The following is a 27,745-nucleotide window of genomic DNA, read 5'->3' on the forward strand; positions in this document are numbered from 1 at the left end:
AACATGTAGTTACTGTGGCCCACCTCTATGTGTCTTTAAATTGTTATTGGGGATTTCCTAAATTTGACAGCCCTTGTACTCACTGCATACCCTATAACTGAATAGCAGACCCTCTCCTTTCTAATGGGAACATGTCATTACAAAGGCCCACCTCTATCTGTCTTTAAATTGATATTGGGGTTTTTCCCAAATTTTGGCAACCCTTGTACTTATTGAATACCCTGCACCTGGAAAGCAGACCCTCTTCTTTCTAATGAAAGCATGTCGTTACTGAGGCCCACCTCTACATGTCTTTAAAATGTTATTGGGGTTTTCCTAAATTTTGACAGCCCTTGTACGCACAGCATACCCTATAACTGTATAGCAGAACCCCTCCTTTCTAGGAACACGTGTTTACTGTGGCCCACCTCTATGTGTCTTTAAATTGGTATTGGGGTTTTTCCTAAATTTTGGAAGCCCTTCTACTCACTGTATACCCTATAACAGGATAACAGACCCGCTCCTTTCTAATGGTAACATGTTACTGTGGCTTACCTCTATATGTCTTTAAATTGTTATTGGGGTTTTTCCTAAATTTTGGCAGCCCTTTACTCATGCATGCTCTAAAATTGGAAAGCAGGCCCGCTCCTTTCTAATGGGAACATGTCATTACTGAGGCCTACCTCTATGTGTCTTTAAATTGTTAGAGTTTTTTTCCTAAATTTTGGCAGTCCTTGTACTCAATGCATACCCTATAACTGGATAGCAGACCCGCTCCTTTCTAGGAAGATGTCATTACTGAGGCTCACCTCTATCTGTCTTTAAAATGGTATTGGGGTTTTTCCTAAATTTTTACAGCCCTTGTACTCACTGTATACCCTATAATTGTATAACAGAACCCCTACTTTCTAGGAACATGTCGTTACTGTGGCCCACCTCTATGTGTCTTTAAATTGTTATTGGGGTTTTTCCTAAATTTTGTCAGCCCTTGTACTCACTGCATACCCTAAAACTGGATAGCAGACCCTCTACTTTCTTATTGGAACATGTCGTTACTGAGGACAAACTCTATGTGTCTTTAAATTGTGTTGGGGGTTTTTCCTAAATTTTGGCAGCCCTTGATTTCACTGTATATCGTATAACTGGATATTAGACCCTCTCCTTTCTAATGGAAACAAGTCGTTACTGTGGCCCACCTTTATGTGTCTTTAAATTGTTATTGGGGTTTTTCCTAAATTTTGGCAGCCCTTTTACTCAATGCATGCTCTATAACTGGATAACAGACCAGCTCATTTCTAAAGGGAACATGTCGTTACTGAGGCCCACCTCTATGTGTCTCTAATTTGTTTTTGGGGTTTTTCCTAAATTTTGGTAGCCCTTTAACTCACTGCATACCTTATAACTGAATAGCAGACCCTCTCCTTTCTAATGGGAACATGTCGTTACTGTGGCCCACCTCTATGTGTCTTTAAATTGTTATTGGGTTTCTTCCTAAATTTTGGCAGCCCTTGTACTCACTGCATACCCTATAACTGGATAGCAGACCCGCTTCTTTCTAAGAAGATGTCCTTACTGAGGACTACCTCTATCTGGCTTTAAATTTATATTGGGGTTTTTCATAAATTTTGACAGCCCTTGTACTCACTGCATACCCTATAACTGTATATCAGAAACCCTCCTTTCTAGGAACTTGTGTTTACTGTGGCTCTCCTCTATGTGTCTTTAAATTGGTATTGGGGTTTTTCCTAAATTTTGGAAGCCCTTCTACTCACTGCATACCCTATAATAGGATAACAGACCTGCTCCTTTCTAATGGGAACATGTTGTTACTGTGGCTTACCTCTATATGTCTTTAAATTGTTATTGGGGTTTTTCCTAAATTTTGGCAGCCCTTGTACTCATGCATGCTCTAAAATTGGAAAGCAGGCCCGCTCCTTTCTAATGGGAACATGTCATTACTGAGGCCTACCTCTATGTGTCTTTAAATTGTTAGAGGTTTTTTCCTAAATTTTGGCAGTCCTTGTACTCAATGCATACCCTATAACTGGATAGCAGACCCGCTCCTTTCTAGGAAGATGTCATTACTGAGGCTCACCTCTATCTGTCTTTAAAATGGTATTGGGGTTTTTCCTAAATTTTTACAGCCCTTGTACTCACTGTATACCCTTTAATTGTATAACAGAACCCCTACTTTCTAGGAACATGTCGTTACTGTGGCCCACCTCTATGTGTCTTTTACTTGTTATTGGGGTTTTTCCTAAATTTTGTCAGCCCTTGTACTCACTGCATACCCTAAAACTGGATAGCAGACCCTCTACTTTCTAATTGGAACATGTCGTTACTGAGGACAAACTCTATGTGTCTTTAAATTGTGTTGGGGGTTTTTCCTAAATTTTGGCAGCCCTTGATTTCACTGTATATCGTATAACTGGATATTAGACCCTCTCCTTTTTAATGGAAACAAGTCGTTACTGTGGCCCACCTTTATGTGTCTTTAAATTGTTATTGGGGTTTTTCCTAAATTTTGGCAGCCCTTTTACTCAATGCATGCTCTATAACTGGATAACAGACCAGCTCATTTCTAAAGGGAACATGTCGTTACTGAGGCCCACCTCTATGTGTCTCTAATTTGTTTTTGGGGTTTTTCCTAAATTTTGGTAGCCCTTTAACTCACTGCATACCTTATAACTGAATAGCAGACCCTCTCCTTTCTAATGGGAACATGTCGTTACTGTGGCCCACCTCTATGTGTCTTTAAATTGTTATTGGGTTTCTTCCTAAATTTTGGCAGCCATTGTACTCACTGCATACCCTATAACTGGATAGCAGACCCGCTTCTTTCTAAGAAGATGTCCTTACTGAGGACTACCTCTATCTGGCTTTAAATTTATATTGGGGTTTTTCATAAATTTTGACAGCCCTTGTACTCACTGCATACCCTATAACTGTATATCAGAACCCCTCCTTTCTAGGAACTTGTGTTTACTGTGGCTCTCCTCTATGTGTCTTTAAATTGGTATTGGGGTTTTTCCTAAATTTTGGAAGCCCTTCTACTCACTGCATACCCTATAATAGGATAACAGACCTGCTCCTTTCTAATGGGAACATGTTGTTACTGTGGCTTACCTCTATATGTCTTTAAATTGTTATTGGGGTTTTTCCTAAATTTTGGCAGCCCTTGTACTCAATGCATACCCTATAACTGGATAGCAAAACCGCTACGTTCTAGGAAGATGTCATTACTGAGGCCCACCTCTATCTGTCTTTAAATTGGTATTGGGGTTTTTCCTAAATTTTGGCAGCCCTTGTACTCACTGCATACCCTATAACTGGATAGCAGACCCGCTCCTTTCTAATGGGAAAATATCATTACTGTGGCCCACCTTTATATGTCTTTAAATTGTTATTGGGGATTTCCGATATTTTGACAGCCCTTGTACTCGCTGAATATTCTAAAACTGGTTAGCAGACCCATTCCTTTCTAATGGGAACATGTCATTACTGTGGCCCACCACTATGTGTCTTTAATTTGTTATTGGAGTTTTTCTGAAATTTTGGCAGCCCTTGTTTTCACTGCATACCATCCACCATTGGATAGCAGACCCACTCCTTTTTAATGGGAACATGTAGTTACTGTGGCTCACCTCTATGTGTCTTTAAAGTGTTATTGGGGATTTCCTAAATTTGACAGCCCTTTTACTCACTGCATACCCTACAACTGGATAGCAGACCCTCTCCTTTCTAATGGGAACATGTCATTACAAAGGCCCACCTCTATGTGTCTTTAAATTGTTATTGTTTTTTTTTTTAAATTTTGTCAGCCCTTGTACTCACTGCATATCCTCTAACTGGATAGCAGACCCTCTCCTTTCTAGGAAGATGTCATTACTGAGGCCCACCTCTATCTGTCTTTAAATTGGTATTGGAGTTTTTCCTAAATTTTGGCAACCCTTGTACTTATTGAATACCCTTTACCTGGAAAGCAGACCCTCTTCTTTCTAATGAAAGCATGTCGTTACTGAGGCCCACCTCTACATGTCTTTAAAATGTTATTGGGGTTTATCCTAAATTTTGTCAGCCCTTGTACTCAATGCATACCCTATAACTGGATAGCAGACCTGCTTCTTTCTAAGAAGATGTCATCACTGAGGACTACCTCTATCTGGCTTTAAATTTGTATTGTGGTTTTTCCTAAATTTTGACAGCCCTTGTACGCACTGCATACCCTATAACTGTATAGCAGAACCCCTCCTTTCTAGAAACACGTGTTTACTGTGGCCCACCTCTATGTGTCTTTAAATTGGTATTGGGGTTTTTCCTAAATTTTGGAAGCCCTTCTACTCACTGCATACCCTATAACAGGATAACAGACCCGCTCCTTTCTAATGGTAACATGTTACTGTGGCTTACCTCTATATGTCTTTAAATTGTTATTGGGGTTTTTCCTAAATTTTGGCAGCCCTTGTACTCATGCATGCTCTAAAATTGGAAAGCAGGCCCGCTCCTTTCTAATGGGAACATGTCATTACTGAGGCCTACCTCTATGTGTCTTTAAATTGTTAGAGGTTTTTTCCTAAACTTTGGCAGTCTTGTACTCAATGCATACCCTATAACTGGATAGCAGACCCGCTCCTTTCTAGGAAGATGTCATTACTGAGGCTCACCTCTATCTGTCTTTAAAATGGTATTGGGGTTTTTCCTAAATTTTTACAGCCCTTGTACTCACTGTATACCCTATAATTGTATAACAGAACCCCTACTTTCTAGGAACATGTCGTTACTGTGGCCCACCTCTATGTGTCTTTAAATTGGTATTGGGGTTTTTCCTAAATTTTGTCAGCCCTTGTACTCACTGCATACCCTAAAACTGGATAGCAGACCCTCTACTTTCTAATGGGAACATGTCGTTACTGAGGCCAAACTCTATGTGTCTTTAAATTGTGTTGGGGGTTTTTCCTAAATTTTGGCAACCCTTGATTTCACTGTATATCGTATAACTGGATATTAGACCCTCTCCTTTCTAATGGAAACAAGTCGTTACTGTGGCCCACCTTTATGTGTCTTTAAATTGTTATTGGGGTTTTTCCTAAATTTTGGCAGCCCTTTTACTCAATGCATGCTCTATAACTGGATAACAGACCAGCTCATTTCTAAAGGGAACATGTCGTTACTGAGGCCCACCTCTATGTGTCTCTAATTTGTTTTTGGGGTTTTTCCTAAATTTTGGTAGCCCTTTAACTCACTGCATACCTTATAACTGAATAGCAGACCCTCTCCTTTCTAATGGGAACATGTCGTTACTGTGGCCCACCTCTATGTGTCTTTAAATTGTTATTGGGTTTCTTCCTAAATTTTGGCAGCCCTTGTACTCACTGCATACCCTATAACTGGATAGCAGACCCGCTTCTTTCTAAGAAGATGTCCTTACTGAGGACTACCTCTATCTGGCTTTAAATTTATATTGGGGTTTTTCATAAATTTTGACAGCTCTTGTACTCACTGCATACCCTATAACTGTATATCAGAACCCCTCCTTTCTAGGAACTTGTGTTTACTGTGGCTCTCCTCTATGTGTCTTTAAATTGGTATTGGGGTTTTTCCTAAATTTTGGAAGCCCTTCTACTCACTGCATACCCTATAATAGGATAACAGACCTGCTCCTTTCTAATGGGAACATGTTGTTACTGTGGCTTACTTCTATATGTCTTTAAATTGTTATAGGGGTTTTTCCTAAATTTTCGCAGCCCTTGTACTCACTGCATGCTCTAAAATTGATAGCAGGCCCGCTCCTTTCTAATGGGAACATGTCGTTACTGAGGCCTACCTCTATGTGTCTTTAAATTGTTATTGGTTTTTTCCTACATTTTGGCAGTCCTTGTACTCAATGCATACCCTATAACTGGATAGCAGACCCGCTCCTTTCTAGGAAGATGTCATTACTGAGGCCCACCTCCATCTGTCTTTAAAATGCTATTGGGGTTTTTCCTAAATTTTTACAGCCCTTGTACTCACTGTATACCCTATAATTGTATAACAGAACCCCTACTTTCTAGGAACATGTCGTTACTGTGGCCCACCTCTATGTGTCTTTAAATTGTTATTGGGGTTTTTCCTACATTTTGGCAGCCCTTGTACTCACTGCATACCCTATAACTGGATAGCAGAACCTCTACTTTCTAATGTCGTTACTGAGGCCCACCTCTCTGTGTCTTTAAATTGTTTTTGGGGGTTTTCATAAATTTTGGCAGCCCTTGAATTCACTGCATATCCTATAACTGAATAGGAGACCCTCTCCTCTCTAATGGGAATATGTCGTTACTGTGGCCCACCTCTATGTGTTTTTAAATTGTTATTGGGTTTCCTCCTAAATTTTGGCAGCCCTTGTACTCACTGCATACCCTATAACTGGATAGCATACCCGCTCCTTTCTAATGAAAACATGTTGTTACTGAGGCCCACATCTATGTGTCTTTAAATTGTTATTGGGTTTTTTCCTAAATTTTGGAAGCCCTTGTACTCACTGCATACTCTATAACTGGATAGCAGATCCGCTCCTTTCTAATGGGAACGTGTCGTTACTGTGGCTTACCTCTACATGTCTTTAAATTGTTATTAGGGCTTTTCTTAAATTTTGGCAGCCCTTGTACTCAATGCATACCCTATAACTGGATAGCAGACCCGCTTCTTTCTAAGAAGATGTCATTACTGAGGCCTACCTCTATCTGTCTTTAAATTTGTATTGGGTTGTTTCCTAAATTTTGACAGCCCTTGTACCCACTGCATACCCAATAACTGTATAGCAGAACCCCTCCTTTCTAGGAACATGTCGTTACTGTGGCCCACCTCTATGTGTCTTTAAATTGGTATTGGGGTTTTTCCTAAATTTTGGAAGCCCTTGTACTCACTGCATACCCTACAACTGGATAGCAGACCTGCTCCTTTCTAATGGGAACATGTCGTTACTGTGGCTTACCTCTATATGTCTTTAAATTGTTATTTAGGTTTTTCCTAAACTTTTGCAGCCCTTGTCCTCACTGCATGTATGGTGCCCCTGAGGGTTCAATCACCACAGGGGTACTGCACCTCAGATTGAGGTGTGGTATCTCCTCTTCCAGGTAAGGATGGAGCATCTCTCAGGACCCCAGTTCACCACTCAACACTACACCACTCCTTTCCTGAAGGGGGCCTAAATGCACCAGGGTGCTGCCCCGGCCCGGGATAGAGGAGATGGGGGGAACCAAAGATAGGGGGAACCATGTAGTGGGTGAGGGTGGAGGACACACTTTTAGGAAACACTTATTGTTTCATATTTAATCTACGGCCATCTTAAGTACAAGGTCTTTGATTGTGGTCTTCGTCTTTGATTGTGGTCTCCGTCTGTGATTGTGGTCTTCTGCCAGAGTCCAGCAAAAGTCTGCAGCTGACTGAAGATACACGGTCCTCGTACTCTGGCCTTGAGACGAGGAGCGGGTCAGAGTTAACCACTGTCTCTACCCGGTCAAGGTCCTGACCTAAGAAGGCCTTGGAGGGGAGCGGAGGAGTTAGGCTCCACAGGCAAAAGGATCCCAGGGGGATACGGACGGAGCAGAGTCGCCACCAACTCTGGCCTAGTTAGAGGGATTCCTGCTGCAAAAGGGGTGACCGGCCCCCGATATCTGACTTTGTTACTTCACGTCTCAGTCAGAAAAGCCCGGAGGCTTAGTGGATCCCATAGGGATACGGACGGAGTAGCCTACGCCACCTGTATCTCTTACAATGCATTTATCCAGTGGGACCCAGCCTTACAGCACATTCATACCACACACAGTCAGGAGAAGACTTTGTGGGAGAGCTCACCAAGGAGAGGAACACACACCAGAGGGGTCTCGACAGGTGCTCCTGATCTACCTGGAAAGTGCTGAACCCCCATTCCCGGTGGCCGCAGTACGCCGTGTGTAGCAGAGAGAAGCTTTGCAGCTGAAAGTTCATCTGAAGGTGAATAAAGACACGGATGACTTCACACACCGCCTCAGCCTGTTATTTCCTGCGCGGCACTGCACCCACCATTCCTCCTCACACTGCCCTGAGGCCTGCTCCGCCTGCGGGGAGCCGTCCCATCTTAGCTGCCCGTAACACCAGCCTCAGTGGACTGAAGCAGCGCTGGTGTCCATCACCGGAAACCGCAGGTGGCGTAGTCGAAAAACCACTCTCACTTGAAAGCCCATTATTTTTAATGTGACAGCCCTGGGCTCGGAACGGGTCCAGGCCACGACTGCATCCCCCGTAACACCTACACCGACCCGGCTCCAAGTAACCCCCAAGCTCAGGGAGGGCTAGAGCGTCACAACATGGCGAAGTCGGCAGGATTGCGTGCCCGTAGCAATGGACGAAGATAATCCCCATTGCCGACGGGTACTGTGCGCCTTTTCACAAAAAGACTGTAATTTCACACTCAATGTGGCGCCCACCCAAGAAGAACGGACGCCATTATGTGCAAAAACAACAGCAACCAAAGTCCTCCCATCGTGGGCCTGGCTCCCCAAAGGCGCCAAAAGTGCAGACCGCCCCCTCCATCAGAGACAGTCCGCATAGTAGTGTCCATCAAGACGGATGGGACGTCCCAAGGAGTGCCCGTCAGCCAGCCGCCCTGGAGCCGCCCCAAAAGAAGGAGGAGAATCAGACCGCACCCAGCAGCAAAGATGAAAGCAGCAAAGGAGATGTCCTCCGTCGCTGGCCCACCTGTTGCTACCTCCCTCAGTATGGAGGGAATCCACCTGACCGCGGAGGAGGCCGAGTTCCTCCGTGGTGAAACGCAGGACCTGACCCGGAGGGTCGCAGAGGCCCAGCCTCTGGCCGCCGCAGAGTGGAGAGAGGAAGTGTTGCAGAGGATCAAGGCCCGCCGCCAGAGTTCGTCGTGCCTGACAAGTGAGGCTGCAGCCCAGGTGGAGGAAGCCCAGGAGGCCCCGTGCAGCCCAAGTGCAGGTAAGATTAAACCCCTTATCCCGGGTGTGGGACGCACCGAAGCCCTCCTGAATATCCTGCCGGTACCCTATCCCCGAGCGCCATCGTCTGGGAGCAGCTCCTGGCTCCAGAGGCCGAGGCCCAAGCCACCGCCATTACCGGAGACCTGCTATGCCTCCAGACTCCCGGGCCGGAACCGCCTGCGTTTACAGGGGCGAACACTTGCCCCAACCCGGACTGGTCCGCATCAACAGAGAGGCTGCAGCAGCCCCTGTTACAGCCACTACCCGCACCTCCGGTCACCTGTCAAGCGGCCGAAGAGTTTGCCTGGGACAACCGGGAGGTGCGTGCCAAGGCTACCAAAACGCAGGCCCGTCAGGCGGAGGCCACCCATCCAAGCCCCCGGGAAGAAGGCGTTATCGTGCGCTTCCACCAGGTGGCAGGATGGGGCTTCATCCGCAGCACACAGTTCAACCGAGACGTGTTTGTCACACGGCGGGACGTCGAGCCGCGGCTGGAGCAGGGCCACCCTGGCCGGAACCTCTACCCGGGCGATTTGGTGTCCTACACCCGCCACTACGGGGAGAGTGGGTGGTATGCCCTGGATGTCCACAGGGTGTTCAAGCAGGATGCCCCCACTCACCTGCCCACAGAGGACCGGTCAGGCTCCGTCGGGAAAGATGAGCCATTTCCCCGGTGGGGATACCACTGTTGAGCAGCCCCGGGAGATGCACCTCCCTGTTGAGTGAACTGTTGAGTGAACTGTTCTTTTTTTTCTCTTCTACACCCGGATTCAATTGAAAGAGACATTTGTCCCTGCGGACGCTAAGCAGTAGACAGACTAACTTTGTAAATAGTTTGCATCTACAGTATTTAGGTGCTCCCTATTGGTTTTATGCAAAACCGCTTCTACCTCAGACCTCAGAAGCAAAACCTGTCTGGAGTGGCTCTTATGGAGGTCCAACTCGGGATCTTCATGCCCTGCAGCCACCCAAGGGCCTACATTGAGGGTTTGGGACAGGTCCCTCATGCTGCTGAACTGACACTTTCTACTGTATCTTCTACAGAACTGCCTACCTGCATAATGTCTCTTTGATGTTTTCTATATTTAGATTCTATATATATATATATATATATCATGCAACGTTAAAGTGTCCTAACCTCCCATAAAGGGAAGAATGTTGAACTGTTTACAAAAACTTTTAAAATTTGAATGTCTGTACCAACTCTTTACACTATTGCAGCCCGCGGACGTGCTGTGTTTCACCGGCGGGGAATGTGGTGCGCCTGAGGGTTCAGTCGCCACAGGGGTACTGCACCTCAGATTGAGGTGTGGTATCTCCTCTTCCAGGTAAGGATGGAGCATCTCTCAGGACCCCAGTTCACCACTCAACACTACACCACTCCTTTCCTGAAGGGGGCCTAAATGCACCAGGGTGCTGCCCCGGCCCGGGATAGAGGAGATGGGGGAAACCAAAGATAGGGGGAACCATGTAGTGGGTGAGGGTGGAGGACACACTTTTAGGAAACACTTATTGTTTCATATTTAATCTACGGCCATCTTAAGTTCAAGGTCTTTGATTGTGGTCTTCGTCTTTGATTGTGGTCTTCGTCTGTGATTGTGGTCTTCTGCCAGAGTCCAGCAAAAGTCTGCAGCTGACTGAAGATACACGGTCCTCGCACTCTGGCCTTGAGACGAGGAGCGGGTCAGAGTTAACCACTGTCTCTACCCGGTCAAGGTCCTGACTAGAGATGAGCGTTGTTCGACTCGAACTGTTCGCCAATCTCAAATTCGAGCTGTTTTGGGCGGTGTTCAAGCCGTTCGGCGAACATGAACGATTTGAAAAAAATTCAGCTGCTCGAGGTTATGTTCGATAACTGTTCGTGCACCAAAATCATAACTGGGTTTTTTCTCAGTAATGATGAAAATTAATGTTAATACGCAGTTTGAGTGTACAGCAGGGCGGGGGGAGGGGCAGGGGATGGATCTCTGCAGGAATAATGAAGATCTCCATTTTTTTTTCTCTTTCCCGCATTTACAGTGGGGAGGTGCAATCTGTCAGCCTATCAGCAGCGCACACATGGAGCGAAGTGCTTTTTTTCACACAAGCAAGGGCATGTGTCATTGGCAGTGTATGTCACATGTCCTTGCCCTATAAGACCCAGCCATTTTCCCCGTCGCCACCATTTTCTCACTGCTGCAGCTGCGTGTTAGACGGCACCGCTGTTGCTGTGTGCGCTATACCTTGTTAATTTCAAGCCAATTTTCGCAAAAATCTACAGATAGCTTGGGAGTAGGGAATAGTTGTGATTGCAGTCCTTTTAAGGACTAGGTTACAGTATTTCCTATGACTTTTATCAGGCAGGTCTGTGCTCTTAAATAGATAGGTTGGGAGTAAAGACTAATTGTAATTGCAGTCCTTTTCAGGGCTAGGTTACATCAGTTCCTATCAGTTTTTGCCAGGCAGGTCTGTGCCAGTGCTGTGCAAGTTTTTTTCACAGCATTTGGCTAAATCTAGCAAAGCTAATCCTTTTTGGCCTATTGCAGAGAGTGTTAGTCAGTGGAGTAGCCTATCTGTGTTGCAAGCTACACCACCTGTGTATAGAATACCAATTTTTTTACTGCACCTATTGAAGTAAAACCTTTTGGGCATAGCATCATTCTATTAGTCCATCTATACTGACCTCCATCAGGTTGCAAATTGAATATAATTTTTTTCTGCATCTAGCTCTGAAAAAATATTTGTGCTTCTAGCAGTGTGTGGGACTTGTTCTAATAGTCCATCTATACTGCCCTCCATCAGGTTGCAAATTGAATATAATTTTTTTCTGCATCAAGCTCTGAAAAAACATTTGGGCTTCTAGCAGTGTGTGGGACTTGTTCTATTAGTCCATCTATACTGACCTCCATCAGGTTGCAAATTAAAAATCATTTTTATCTGCATCTAGCTCTGAAAAAATATTTGGGCTTCTAGCAGTGTGTGGGACTTGGTCTATTTTTCCTTCTATACTGACCTCCATCAGGTTGCAAATTGAATATAATTTTTTTCTGCATCTAGCTCTGAGAAAATATTTGGGCCTCTAGCAGTGTGTGGGACTTGTTCTATTAGTCCATCTATACTGACCTCCATCAGGTTGCAAATTGAATATAATTTTTTTCTGCATCTAGCTCTGAAAAAATATTTGTGCTTCTAGCAGTGTGTGGGACTTGTTCTAATAGTCCATCTGTACTGACCTCCATCAGGTTGCAAATTGAATATAATTTTTTTCTGCATCTAGATCTGAAAAAATATTTGGGCTTCTAGCAGTGTGTGGGACTTGTTCTATTAGTCCATCTATACTGACCTCCATCAGGTTGCAAATTGAATATAATTTTTTTCTGCATCTAGCTCTGAAAAAATATTTGGGCTTCTAGCAGTGTGTGGAACTTGGTCTATTAGTCCATCTATACTGACCTCCATCAGGTTGCAAATTAAAAATATTTTTTTTCTGCATCTAGCTCTAAAATATATTTAGGCTTCGAGCAGTGTGTGGGACTTGGTCTATTAGTCCATCTATACTGACCTCCATCAGGTTGCAAATTAAAAATAATTTTTATCTGCATCTAGCTCTGAAAAAATAGTTGGGCTTCTAGCAGTGTGTGGGACTTGTTCTATTAGTTCATCTATACTGACCTCCATCAGGTTGCAAATTGAATATAATTTTTTTCTGCATCTAGCTCTGAAAAAATATTTGGGCTTCTAGCAGTGTGTGGGACTTGTTCTATTAGTCCATCTATACTGACCTCCATCAGGTTGCAAATTAAAAATATGTTTTATCTGCATCTAGCTCTGAAAAAATATTTGGGCTTCTAGCAGTGTGTGGGACTTGGTCTATTAGTCCATCTATACTGACCTCCATCAGGTTGCAAATTAAAAATCATTTTTGTCTGCATCTAGCTCTGAGAAAATAATTGGGCTTCTAGCAGTGTGTGGGACTTGTTCTATTACTCCATCTATACTGACCTCCATCAGGTTGCAAATTGAATATCATTTTTTTCAGCATGGAGCTCTGAAAAAATATTTGGGCTTCTAGCAGCGTGTGGGACTTGTTCTATTAGTCCATCTATACTGACCTCCATCAGGTTGCAAACTGAATATAATTTTTTTCTGCATCTAGCTCTGAAAAAATATTTGGGCTTCTAGCAGTGTGTGGGACTTGTTCTATTAGTCCATCTATACTGACCTTCATCAGGTTGCAAATTAAAAATCATTTTTATCTGCATCTAGCTCTGAAAAAATATTTGGGCTTCTAGCAGTGTGTGGGACTTGGTCTATTAGTCCTTCTGTACTGACCTCCATCAGGTTGCAAATTGAATATAATTTTTTTCTGCATCTAGCTCTGAGAAAATATTTGGGCCTCTAGCAGTGTGTGGGACTTGTTCTATTAGTCCATCTATACTGACCTCCATCAGGTTGCAAATTGAATATAATTTTTTTCTGCATCTAGCTCTGAAAAAATATTTGTGCTTCTAGCAGTGTGTGGGACTTGTTCTAATAGTCCATCTATACTGACCTCCATCAGGTTGCAAATTGAATATAATTTTTTTCTGCATCTAGATCTGAAAAAATATTTGGGCTTCTAGCAGTGTGTGGGACTTGTTCTATTAGTCCATCTATGCTGACCTCCATCAGGTTGCAAATTGAATATAATTTTTTTCTGCATCTAGCTCTGAAAAAATATTTGGGCTTCTAGCAGTGTGTGGGACTTGGTCTATTAGTCCATCTATACTGACCTCCATTAGGTTGCAAATTAAAAATATTTTTTTTCTGCATCTAGCTCTAAAAATATATTTGGGCTTCTAGCAGTGTTTGGGACTTGTTCTGTTAGTCCATCTATACTGACCTCCATCAGGTTGCAAATTAAAAATAATTTTTATCTGCATCTAGCTCTGAAAAAATAGTTGGGCTTCTAGCAGTCAGTGGGAGTTGTTCTATTAGTCCATCTATACTGACCTCCATCAGGTTGCAAATTGAATATAATTTTTTTCTGCATCTAGCTCTGAAAAAATATTTGGGCTTCTACCAGTGTGTGGGACTTGTTCTATTAGTCCATCTATACTGACCTCCATCAGGTTGCAAATTAAAAATATTTTTTATCTGCATCTAGCTCTGAAAAAATATTTGGGCTTCTAGCAGTGTGTGGGACTTGGTCTATTAGTCCATCTATACTGACCTCCATCAGGTTGCAAATTAAAAATCATTTTTATCTGCATCTAGCTCTGAGAAAATATTTGTACTTCTAGCAGTGTGTGGGACTTGTTTTATTAGTCCATCTATACTGACCTCCATCAGGTTGCAAATTGAATATAATTTTTTTCTGCATCTAGCTCTGAAAAAATATTTGGGCTTCTAGCAGTGTGTGGGACTTGTTATATTAGTCCATCTATACTGACCTCCATCAGTTTGCAAATTGAATATAATTTTTTTCTGCATCTAGCTCTGAAAAAGTATTTTGGGCTTCTAGCAGTGTGTGGGACTTGTTATATTAGTCCATCTATACTGACCTCCATCAGGTTGCAAATTAAAAATAATTTTTTTCTGCATCTAGCTCTGAAAAAATATTTGGGCTTTTAGCAGTGTGAGGGACTTGGTTTATTAGTCCATCTATACTTACCTCCATCAGGTTGCAAATTGAATATAATTTTTTTCTGCATCTAGCTCTGAAAAAGTATTTGGGCTTCTAGCAGTGTGTGGGACTTGTTATATTAGTTCATCTATACTGACCTCCATCAGTTTGCAAATTAAAAATAATTTTTTTCTGCATCTAGCTCTGAAAAAATATTTGGGCTTCTAGCAGTTTGTGGAACTTGGTCTATTAGTCCATCTATACTGACCTCCATCAGGTTGCAAATTAAAAATATTTTTTTTCTGCATCTAGCTCTAAAAATATATTTGGGCTTCTAGCAGTGTGTGGGACTTGGTCTATTAGTCCATCTATACTGACCTCCATCAGGTTGCAAATTAAAAATCATTTTTATCTGCATCTAGCTCTGAAAAAATATTTTGGCTTCTAGCAGTGTGTGGGACTTGGTCTATTAGTCCTTCTATACTGACCTCCATCAGGTTGCAAATTGAATATAATTTTTTTCTGCATCTAGCTCTGAGAAAATATTTGGGCCTCTAGCAGTGTGTGGGACTTGTTCTATTAGTCCATCTATACTGACCTCCATCAGGTTGCAAATTGAATATAATTTTTTTCTGCATCTATCTCTGAAAAAATATTTGTGCTTCTAGCAGTGTGTGGGACTTGTTCTAATAGTCCATCTATACTGACCTCCATCAGGTTGCAAATTGAATATAATTTTTTTCTGCATCTAGCTCTGAAAAAATATTTGGGCTTCTAGCAGTGTGTGGGACTTGTTCTATTAGTCCATCTATACTGACCTCCATCAGGTTGCAAATTGAATATAATTTTTTTCTGCATCTAGCTCTGAAAAAAATATTTGGGCTTCTAGCAGTGTGTGGGACTTGTTCTATTAGTCCATCTATACTGACCTCCATCAGGTTGCAAATTGAATATAATTTTTTTCTGCATCTAGCTCTGAAAAAATATTTGGGCTTCTAGCAGTGTGTGGGACTTGTTCTAATAGTCCATCTATACTGCCCTCCATCAGGTTGCAAATTGAATATAATTTTTTTCTGCATCTAGCTCTGAAAAAATATTTGGGCTTCTAGCAGTGTGTGGGACTTGTTCTATTAGTCCATCTATACTGACCTCCATCAGGTTGCAAATTGAATATAATTTTTTTCTGCATCTAGCTCTGAAAAAATATTTGGGCTTCTAGCAGTGTGTGGAACTTGGTCTATTAGTCCATCTATACTGACCTCCATCAGGTTGCAAATTAAAAATATTTTTTTTCTGCATCTAGCTCTAAAAATATATTTGGGCTTCTAGCAGTGTGTGGAACTTGGTCTATTAGTCCATCTATACTGACCTCCATCAGGTTGCAAATTAAAAATAATTTTTATCTGCATCTAGCTCTGAAAAAATAGTTGGGCTTCTAGCAGTGTGTGGGACTTGTTCTATTAGTTCATCTATACTGACCTCCATCAGGTTGCAAATTGAATATAATTTTTTTCTGCATCTAGCTCTGAAAAAATATTTGGGCTTCTAGCAGTGTGTGGGACTTGTTCTATTAGTCCATCTATACTGACCTCCATGAGGTTGCAAATTAAAAATATGTTTTATCTGCATCTAGCTCTGAAAAAATATTTGGGCTTCTAGCAGTGTGTGGGACTTGGTCTATTAGTCGATCTACACTGACCTCCATCAGGTTGCAAATTAAAAATCATTTTTGTCTGCATCTAGCTCTGAGAAAATAATTGGGCTTCTAGCAGTGTGTGGGACTTGTTCTATTAGTCCATCTATACTGACCTCCATCAGGTTGCAAATTGAATATCATTTTTTTCAGCATGGAGCTCTGAAAAAATATTTGGGCTTCTAGCAGTGTGTGGGACTTGTTCTATTAGTCCATCTATACTGACCTCCATCAGGTTGCAAACTGAATATAATTTTTTTCTGCATCTAGCTCTGAAAAAATATTTGGGCTTCTAGCAGTGTGTGGGACTTGTTCTATTAGTCCATCTATACTGACCTTCATCAGGTTGCAAATTAAAAATCATTTTTATCTGCATCTAGCTCTGAAAAAATATTTGGGCTTCTAGCAGTGTGTGGGACTTGGTCTATTTTTCCTTCTATACTGACCTCCATCAGGTTGCAAATTGAATATAATTTTTTTCTGCATCTAGCTCTGAGAAAATATTTGGGCCTCTAGCAGTGTGTGGGACTTGTTCTATTAGTCCATCTATACTGACCTCCATCAGGTTGCAAATTGAATATAATTTTTTTCTGCGTCTAGCTCTGAAAAAATATTTGTGCTTCTAGCAGTGTGTGGGACTTGTTCTAATAGTCCATCTATACTGACCTCCATCAGGTTGCAAATTGAATATAATTTTTTTCTGCATCTAGATCTGAAAAAATATTTGGGCTTCTAGCAGTGTGTGGGACTTGTTCTATTAGTCCATCTATACTGACCTCCATCAGGTTGCAAATTGAATATAATTTTTTTCTGCATCTAGCTCTGAAAAAATATTTGGGCTTCTAGCAGTGTGTGGAACTTGGTCTATTAGTCCATCTATATTGACCTCCATCAGGTTGCAAATTAAAAATATTTTTTTTCTGCATCTAGCTCTAAAAATATATTTAGGCTTCGAGCAGTGTGTGGGACTTGGTCTATTAGTCCATTTATACTGACCTCCATCAGGTTGCAAATTAAAAATAATTTTTATCTGCATCTAGCTCTGAAAAAATAGTTGGGCTTCTAGCAGTGTGTGGGACTTGTTCTATTAGTTCATCTATACTGACCTCCATCAGGTTGCAAATTGAATATAATTTTTTTCTGCATCTAGCTCTGAAAAAATATTTGGGCTTCTAGCAGTGTGTGGGACTTGTTCTATTAGTCCATCTATACTGACCTCCATCAGGTTGCAAATTAAAAATATGTTTTATCTGCATCTAGCTCTGAAAAAATATTTGGGCTTCTAGCAGTGTGTGGGACTTGGTCTATTAGTCCATCTATACTGACCTCCATCAGGTTGCAAATTAAAAATCATTTTTGTCTGCATCTAGCTCTGAGAAAATAATTGGGCTTCTAGCAGTGTGTGGGACTTGTTCTATTACTCCATCTATACTGACCTCCATCAGGTTGCAAATTGAATATCATTTTTTTCAGCATGGAGCTCTGAAAAAATATTTGGGCTTCTAGCAGTGTGTGGGACTTGTTCTATTAGTCCATCTATACTGACCTCCATCAGGTTGCAAATTGAATATAATTTTTTTCTGCATCTAGCTCTGAAAAAATATTTGGGCTTCTAGCAGTGTGTGGGACTTGGTCTATTAGTCCATCTATACTGACCTCCATTAGGTTGCAAATTAAAAATATTTTTTTTCTGCATCTAGCTCTAAAAATATATTTGGGCTTCTAGCAGTGTTTGGGACTTGTTCTGTTAGTCCATCTATACTGACCTCCATCAGGTTGCAAATTAAAAATAATTTTTATCTGCATCTAGCTCTGAAAAAATAGTTGGGCTTCTAGCAGTCAGTGGGAGTTGTTCTATTAGTCCATCTATACTGACCTCCATCAGGTTGCAAATTGAATATAATTTTTTTCTGCATCTAGCTCTGAAAAAATATTTGGGCTTCTAGCAGTGTGTGGGACTTGTTCTATTAGTCCATCTATACTGACCTCCATCAGGTTGCAAATTAAAAATATTTTTTATCTGCATCTAGCTCTGAAAAAATATTTGGGCTTCTAGCAGTGTGTGGGATTGGTCTATTAGTCCATCTATACTGACCTCCATCAGGTTGCAAATTAAAAATCATTTTTATCTGGATCTAGCTCTGAGAAAATATTTGGGCTTCTAGCAGTGTGTGGGACTTGTTTTATTAGTCCATCTATACTGACCTCCATCAGGTTGCAAATTGAATATAATTTTTTTCTGCATCTAGCTCTGAAAAAATATTTGGGCTTCTAGCAGTGTGTGGGACTTGTTATATTAGTCCATCTATACTGACCTCCATCAGTTTGCAAATTGAATATAATTTTTTTCTGCATCTAGCTCTGAAAAAGTATTTTGGGCTTCTAGCAGTGTGTGGGACTTGTTATATTAGTCCATCTATACTGACCTCCATCAGGTTGCAAATTAAAAATAATTTTTTTCTGCATCTAGCTCTGAAAAAATATTTGGGCTTTTAGCAGTGTGAGGGACTTGGTTTATTAGTCCATCTATACTTACCTCCATCAGGTTGCAAATTGAATATAATTTTTTTCTGCATCTAGCTCTGAAAAAGTATTTGGGCTTCTAGCAGTGTGTGGGACTTGTTATATTAGTTCATCTATACTGACCTCCATCAGTTTGCAAATTAAAAATAATTTTTTTCTGCATCTAGCTCTGAAAAAATATTTGGGCTTCTAGCAGTTTGTGGAACTTGGTCTATTAGTCCATCTATACTGACCTCCATCAGGTTGCAAATTAAAAATATTTTTTTTCTGCATCTAGCTCTAAAAATATATTTGGGCTTCTAGCAGTGTGTGGGACTTGGTCTATTAGTCCATCTATACTGACCTCCATCAGGTTGCAAATTAAAAATAATTTTTATCTGCATCTAGCTCTGAAAAAATAGTTGGGCCTCTAGCAGTGTGTGGGACTTGTTCTATTAGTTCATCTATACAGACCTCCATCAGGTTGCAAATTGAATATAATTTTTTTCTGCATCTAGCTCTGAAAAAATATTTGGGCTTCTAGCAGTGTGTGGGACTTGTTCTATTAGTCCATCTATACTGACCTCCATCAGGTTGCAAATTAAAAATATGTTTTATCTGCATCTAGCTCTGGAAAAATAGTTGGGCTTCTAGCAGTGTGTGGGACTTGTTCTATTAGTTCATCTATACTGACCTCCATCAGGTTGCAAATTGAATATAATTTTTTTCTGCATCTAGCTCTGAAAAAATATTTGGGCTTCTAGCAGTGTGTGGGACTTGTTCTATTAGTCCATCTATACTGACCTCCATCAGGTTGCAAATTAAAAATATGTTTTATCTGCATCTAGCTCTGAAAAAATATTTGGGCTTCTAGCAGTGTGTGGGACTTGGTCTATTAGTCCATCTACACTGACCTCCATCAGGTTGCAAATTAAAAATCATTTTTGTCTGCATCTAGCTCTGAGAAAATAATTGGGCTTCTAGCAGTGTGTGGGACTTGTTCTATTAGTCCATCTATACTGACCTCCATCAGGTTGCAAATTGAATATAATTTTTTTCAGCATGGAGCTCTGAAAAATTATTTGGGCTTCTAGCAGTGTGTGGGACTTGTTCTATTAGTCCATCTATACTGACCTCCATCAGGTTGCAAACTGAATATAATTTTTTTCTGCATCTAGCTCTGAAAAAATATTTGGGCTTCTAGCAGTGTGTGGAACTTGTTCTATTAGTTCATCTATACTGACCTTCATCAGGTTGCAAATTAAAAATCATTTTTATCTGCATCTAGCTCTGAAAAAATATTTGGGCTTCTAGCAGTGTGTGGGACTTGGTCTATTAGTCCTTCTATACTGACCTCCATCAGGTTGAAAATTGAATATAATTTTTTTCTGCATCTAGCTCTGAGAAAATATTTGGGCCTCTAGCAGTGTGTGGGACTTGTTCTATTAGTCCATCTATACTGACCTCCATCAGGTTGCAAATTGAATATAATTTTTTTCTGCGTCTAGCTCTGAAAAAATATTTGTGCTTCTAGCAGTGTGTGGGACTTGTTCTAATTGTCCATCTATACTGACCTCCATCAGGTTGCAAATTGAATATAATTTTTTTCTGCATCTAGATCTGAAAAAATATTTGGGCTTCTAGCAGTGTGTGGGACTTGGTCTATTAGTCCATCTATACTGACCTCCATCAGGTTGCAAATTGAAAATAATTTTTATCTGCATCTAGCTCTGAAAAAATAGTTGGGCTTCTAGCAGTGTGTGGGACTTGTTCTATTATTTCATCTATACTGACCTCCATCAGGTTGCAAATTGAATATAATTTTTTTCTGCATCTAGCTCTGAAAAAATATTTGGGCTTCTAGCAGTGTGTGGGACTTGTTCTATTAGTCCATCTATACTGACCTCCATCAGGTTGCAAATTAAAAATATGTTTTATCTGCATCTAGCTCTGAAAAAATATTTGGGCTTCTAGCAGTGTGTGGGACTTGGTCTATTAGTCCATCTATACTGACCTCCATCAGGTTGCAAATTGAATATAATTTTTTTCTGCATCTAGCTCTGAAAAAATATTTGGGCTTCTAGCAGTGTGTGGGACTTGGTCTATTAGTCCATCTATACTGACCTCCATTAGGTTGCAAATTAAAAATATTTTTTTTCTGCATCTAGCTCTAAAAATATATTTGGGCTTCTAGCAGTGTTTGGGACTTGTTCTGTTAGTCCATCTATACTGACCTCCATCAGGTTGCAAATTAAAAATAATTTTTATCTGCATCTAGCTCTGAAAAAATAGTTGGGCTTCTAGCAGTCAGTGGGACTTGTTCTATTAGTCCATCTATACTGACCTCCATCAGGTTGCAAATTGAATATAATTTTTTTCTGCATCTAGCTCTGAAAAAATATTTGGGCTTCTAGCAGTGTGTGGGACTTGTTCTATTAGTCCATCTATACTGACCTCCATCAGGTTGCAAATTAAAAATATTTTTTATCTGCATCTAGCTCTGAAAAAATATTTGGGCTTCTAGCAGTGTGTGGGACTTGGTCTATTAGTCCATCTATACTGACCTCCATCAGGTTGCAAATTAAAAATCATTTTTATCTGCATCTAGCTCTGAGAAAATATTTGGGCTTCTAGCAGTGTGTGGGACTTGTTTTATTAGTCCATCTATACTGAACTCCATCAGGTTGCAAATTGAATATAATTTTTTTCTGCATCTAGCTCTGAAAAAGTATTTGGGCTTCTAGCCGTGTGTGGGACTTGGTCTATTAGTCCATCTATACTGACCTCCATCAGGTTGCAAATTAAAAATAATTTTTATCTGCATCTAGCTCTGAAAAAATATTTGGGCTTCTAGCAGTGTGAGGGACTTGGTTTATTAGTCCATCTATACTTACCTCCATCAGGTTGCAAATTGAATATAATTTTTTTCTGCATCTAGCTCTGAAAAAGTATTTGGGCTTCTAGCAGTGTGTGGGACTTGTTATATTAGTCCATCTATACTGACCTTCATCAGTTTGCAAATTAAAAATATTTTTTTTCTGCATCTAGCTCTGAAAAATTATTTGGGCTTCTAGTAGTGTGTGGAACTTGGTCTATTAGTCCATCTATACTGACCTCCATCAGGTTGCAAATTAAAAATATATTTTTTCTGCATCTAGCTCTAAAAATATATTTGGGCTTCTAGCAGTGTGTGGGACTTGGTCTATTAGTCCATCTATACTGACCTCCATCAGGTTGCAAATTAAAAATAATTTTTATCTGCATCTAGCTCTGAAAAAATAGTTGGGCTTCTAGCAGTGTGTGGGACTTGTTCTATTAGTTCATCTATACTGACCTCCATCAGGTTGCAAATTAAAAATATATTTTTCTGCATCTAGCTCTGAAAAAATATTTGGGCTTCTAGCAGTGTGTGGGACTTGTTCTATTAGTCCATCTATACTGACCTCCATCAGGTTGCAAATTAAAAATATGTTTTATCTGCATCTAGCTCTGAAAAAATATTTGGGCTTCTAGCAGTGTGTGGGACTTGGTCTATTAGTCCATCTATACTGACCTCCATCAGGTTGCAAATTAAAAATCATTTTTGTCTGCATCTAGCTCTGAGAAAATAATTGGGCTTCTAGCAGTGTGTGGGACTTGTTCTATTAGTCCATCTATACTGACCTCCATCAGGTTGCAAATTGAATATCATTTTTTTCAGCATGGAGCTCTGAAAAAATATTTGGGCTTCTAGCAGTGTGTGGGACTTGTTCTATTAGTCCATCTATACTGACCTCCATCAGGTTGCAAACTGAATATAATTTTTTTCTGCATCTAGCTCTGAAAAAATATTTGGGCTTCTAGCAGTGTGTGGGACTTGTTCTATTAGTCCATCTATACTGACCTTCATCAGGTTGCAAATTAAAAATCATTTTTATCTTCATCTAGCTCTGAAAAAATATTTGGGCTTCTAGCAGTGTGTGGGACTTGGTCTGTTAGTCTTTCTTTCATTCTGACCTCCATCAGGTTGCAAACTGAATATAATTTTTTTCTGCATCTAGCTCTGAGAAAATATTTGGGCCTCTAGCAGTGTGTGGGACTTGTTCTATTAGTCCATCTATACTGACCTCCATCAGGTTGCAAATTGAATATAATTTTTTTCTGCATCTAGCTCTGAAAAAATATTTGTGCTTCTAGCAGTGTGTGGGACTTGTTCTAATAGTCCATCTATACTGACCTCCATCAGGTTGCAAATTGAATATAATTTTTTTCTGCATCTAGATCTGAAAAAATATTTGGGCTTCTAGCAGTGTGTGGGACTTGTTCTATTAGTCCATCTATACTGACCTCCATCAGGTTGCAAATTGAATATAATTTTTTTCTGCATCTAGCTCTGAAAAAATATTTGGGCTTCTAGCAGTGTGTGGGACTTGGTCTATTAGTCCATCTATACTGACCTCAATTAGGTTGCAAATTAAAAATATTTTTTTTCTGCATCTATCTCTAAAAATATATTTGGGCTTCTAGCAGTGTTTGGGACTTGTTCTGTTAGTCCATCTATACTGACCTCCATCAGGTTGCAAATTAAAAATAATTTTTATCTGCATCTAGCTCTGAAAAAATAGTTGGGCTTCTAGCAGTCAGTGGGACTTGTTCTATTAGTCCATCTATACTGACCTCCATCAGGTTGCAAATTGAATATAATTTTTTTCTGCATCTAGCTCTGAAAAAATATTTGGGCTTCTAGCAGTGTGTGGGACTTGTTCTATTAGTCCATCTATACTGACCTCCATCAGGTTGCAAATTAAAAATATTTTTTATCTGCATCTAGCTCTGAAAAAATATTTGGGCTTCTAGCAGTGTGTGGGACTTGGTCTATTAGTCCATCTATACTGACCTCCATCAGGTTGCAAATTAAAAATCATTTTTATCTGCATCTAGCTCTGAGAAAATATTTGGGCTTCTAGCAGTGTGTGGGACTTGTTTTATTAGTCCATCTATACTGACCTCCATCAGGTTGCAAATTGAATATAATTTTTTTCTGCATCTAGCTCTGAAAAAGTATTTGGGCTTCTAGCCGTGTGTGGGACTTGGTCTATTAGTCCATCTATACTGACTTCCATCAGGTTGCAAATTAAAAATAATTTTTATCTGCATCTAGCTCTGAAAAAATATTTGGGCTTCTAGCAGTGTGTGGGACTTGTTCTATTAGTCCATCTATACTGACCTCCATCAGGTTGCAAATTGAATATAATTTTTTTCTGCATCTAGCTCTGAAAAAATATTTGGGCTTCTAGCAGTGTGTGGGACTTGTTATATTAGTCCATCTATACTGACCTCCATCAGTTTGCAAATTGAATATAATTTTTTTCTGCATCTAGCTCTGAAAAAGTATTTTGGGCTTCTAGCAGTGTGTGGGACTTGTTATATTAGTCCATCTATACTGACCTCCATCAGGTTGCAAATTAAAAATAATTTTTTTCTGCATCTAGCTCTGAAAAAATATTTGGGCTTTTAGCAGTGTGAGGGACTTGGTTTATTAGTCCATCTATACTTACCTCCATCAGGTTGCAAATTGAATATAATTTTTTTCTGCATCTAGCTCTGAAAAAGTATTTGGGCTTCTAGCAGTGTGTGGGACTTGTTATATTAGTTCATCTATACTGACCTCCATCAGTTTGCAAATTAAAAATAATTTTTTTCTGCATCTAGCTCTGAAAAAATATTTGGGCTTCTAGCAGTGTGTGGAACTTGGTCTATTAGTCCATCTATACTGACCTCCATCAGGTTGCAAATTAAAAATATTTTTTTTCTGCATCTAGCTCTAAAAATATATTTGGGCTTCTAGCAGTGTGTGGGACTTGGTCTATTAGTCCATCTATACTGACCTCCATCAGGTTGCAAATTAAAAATAATTTTTATCTGCATCTAGCTCTGAAAAAATAGTTGGGCTTCTAGCAGTGTGTGGGACTTGTTCTATTAGTTCATCTATACTGACCTCCATCAGGTTGCAAATTGAATATAATTTTTTTCTGCATCTAGCTCTGAAAAAATATTTGGGCTTCTAGCAGTGTGTGGGACTTGTTCTATTACTCCATCTATACTGACCTCCATCAGGTTGCAAATTAAAAATATGTTTTATCTGCATCTAGCTCTGAAAAAATAGTTGGGCTTCTAGCAGTGTGTGGGACTTGTTCTATTAGTTCATCTATACTGACCTCCATCAGGTTGCAAATTGAATATAATTTTTTTCTGCATCTAGCTCTGAAAAAATATTTGGGCTTCTAGCAGTGTGTGGGACTTGTTCTATTAGTCCATCTATACTGACCTCCATCAGGTTGCAAATTAAAAATATGTTTTATCTGCATCTAGCTCTGAAAAAATATTTGGGCTTCTAGCAGTGTGTGGGACTTGGTCTATTAATCCATCTACACTGACCTCCATCAGGTTGCAAATTAAAAATCATTTTTGTCTGCATCTAGCTCTGAGAAAATAATTGGGCTTCTAGCAGTGTGTGGGACTTGTTCTATTAGTCCATCTATACTGACCTCCATCAGGTTGCAAATTGAATATCATTTTTTTCAGCATGGAGCTCTGAAAAAATATTTGGGCTTCTAGCAGTGTGTGGGACTTGTTCTATTAGTCCATCTATACTGACCTCCATCAGGTTGCAAACTGAATATAATTTTTTTCTGCATCTAGCTCTGAAAAAATATTTGGGCTTCTAGCAGTGTGTGGGACTTGATCTATTAGTCCATCTATACTGACCTTCATCAGGTTGCAAATTAAAAATCATTTTTATCTGCATCTAGCTCTGAAAAAATATTTGGGCTTCTAGCAGTGTGTGGGACTTGGTCTATTAGTCCTTCTATACTGACCTCCATCAGGTTGCAAATTGAATATAATTTTTTTCTGCATCTAGCTCTGAGAAAATATTTGGGCCTCTAGCAGTGTGTGGGACTTGTTCTATTAGTCCATCTATACTGACCTCCATCAGGTTGCAAATTGAATATAATTTTTTTCTGCATCTAGCTCTGAAAAAATATTTGGGCTTCTAGCAGTGTGTGGGACTTGTTCTAATTGTCCATCTATACTGACCTCCATCAGGTTGCAAATTGAATATAATTATTTTCTGCATCTAGATCTGAAAAAATATTTGGGCTTCTAGCAGTGTGTGGGACTTGTTCTATTAGTCCATCTATACTGACCTCCATCAGGTTGCAAATTGAATATAATTTTTTTCTGCATCTAGCTCTGAAAAAATATTTGGGCTTCTAGCAGTGTGTGGAACTTGGTCTATTAGTCCATCTATACTGACCTCCATCAGGTTGCAAATTAAAAATATTTTTTTTCTGCATCTAGCTCTAAAAATATATTTAGGCTTCTAGCAGTGTGTGGGACTTGGTCTATTAGTCCATCTATACTGACCTCCATCAGGTTGCAAATTGAAAATAATTTTTATCTGCATCTAGCTCTGAAAAAATAGTTGGGCTTCTAGCAGTGTGTGGGACTTGTTCTATTATTTCATCTATACTGACCTCCATCAGGTTGCAAATTGAATATAATTTTTTTCTGCATCTAGCTCTGAAAAAATATTTGGGCTTCTAGCAGTGTGTGGGACTTGTTCTATTAGTCCATCTATACTGACCTCCATCAGGTTGCAAATTAAAAATATGTTTTATCTGCATCTAGCTCTGAAAAAATATTTGGGCTTCTAGCAGTGTGTGGGACTTGGTCTATTAGTCCATCTATACTGACCTCCATCAGGTTGCAAATTGAATATAATTTTTTTCAGCATCTAGCTCTGAAAAAATATTTGGGCTTCTAGCAGTGTGTGGGACTTGGTCTATTAGTCCATCTATACTGACCTCCATTAGGTTGCAAATTAAAAATATTTTTTTTCTGCATCTAGCTCTAAAAATATTTTTGGGCTTCTAGCAGTGTTTGGGACTTGTTCTGTTAGTCCATCTATACTGACCTCCATCAGGTTGCAAATTAAAAATAATTTTTATCTGTATCTAGCTCTGAAAAAATAGTTGGGCTTCTAGCAGTCAGTGGGACTTGTTCTATTAGTCCATCTATACTGACCTCCATCAGGTTGCAAATTGAATATAATTTTTTTCTGCATCTAGCTCTGAAAAAATATTTGGGCTTCTAGCAGTGTGTGGGACTTGTTCTATTAGTCCATCTATACTGACCTCCATCAGGTTGCAAATTAAAAATATTTTTTATCTGCATCTAGCTCTGAAAAAATATTTGGGCTTCTAGCAGTGTGTGGGACTTGGTCTATTAGTCCATCTATTCTGACCTCCATCAGGTTGCAAATTAAAAATCATTTTTATCTGCATCTAGCTCTGAGAAAATATTTGGGCTTCTAGCAGTGTGTGGGACTTGTTTTATTAGTCCATCTATACTGAACTCCATCAGGTTGCAAATTGAATATAATTTTTTTCTGCATCTAGCTCTGAAAAAGTATTTGGGCTTCTAGCCGTTTGTGGGACTTGGTCTATTAGTCCATCTATACTGACCTCCATCAGGTTGCAAATTAAAAATAATTTTTATCTGCATCTAGCTCTGAAAAAATATTTGGGCTTCTAGCAGTGTGAGGGACTTGGTTTATTAGTCCATCTATACTTACCTCCATCAGGTTGCAAATTGAATATAATTTTTTTCTGCATCTAGCTCTGAAAAAGTATTTGGGCTTCTAGCAGTGTGTGGGACTTGTTATATTAGTCCATCTATACTGACCTCCATCAGTTTGCAAATTAAAAATATTTTTTTTCTGCATCTAGCTCTGAAAAAATATTTGGGCTTCTAGCAGTGTGTGGAACTTGGTCTATTAGTCCATCTATACTGACCTCCATCAGGTTGCAAATTAAAAATATAATTTTTCTGCATCTAGCTCTAAAAATATATTTGGGCTTCTAGCAGTGTGTGGGACTTGGTCTATTAGTCCATCTATACTGACCTCCATCAGGTTGCAAATTAAAAATAATTTTTATCTGCATCTAGCTCTGAAAAAATAGTTGGGCTTCTAGCAGTGTG

This window comes from Phyllobates terribilis, unplaced genomic scaffold (assembly GCF_046119375.1).
Source record: "Phyllobates terribilis strain yellow unplaced genomic scaffold, ASM4611937v1 Scaffold_9__5_contigs__length_417890890, whole genome shotgun sequence".
In the NCBI taxonomy this organism is placed as follows: Eukaryota; Metazoa; Chordata; class Amphibia; order Anura; family Dendrobatidae; genus Phyllobates; species Phyllobates terribilis.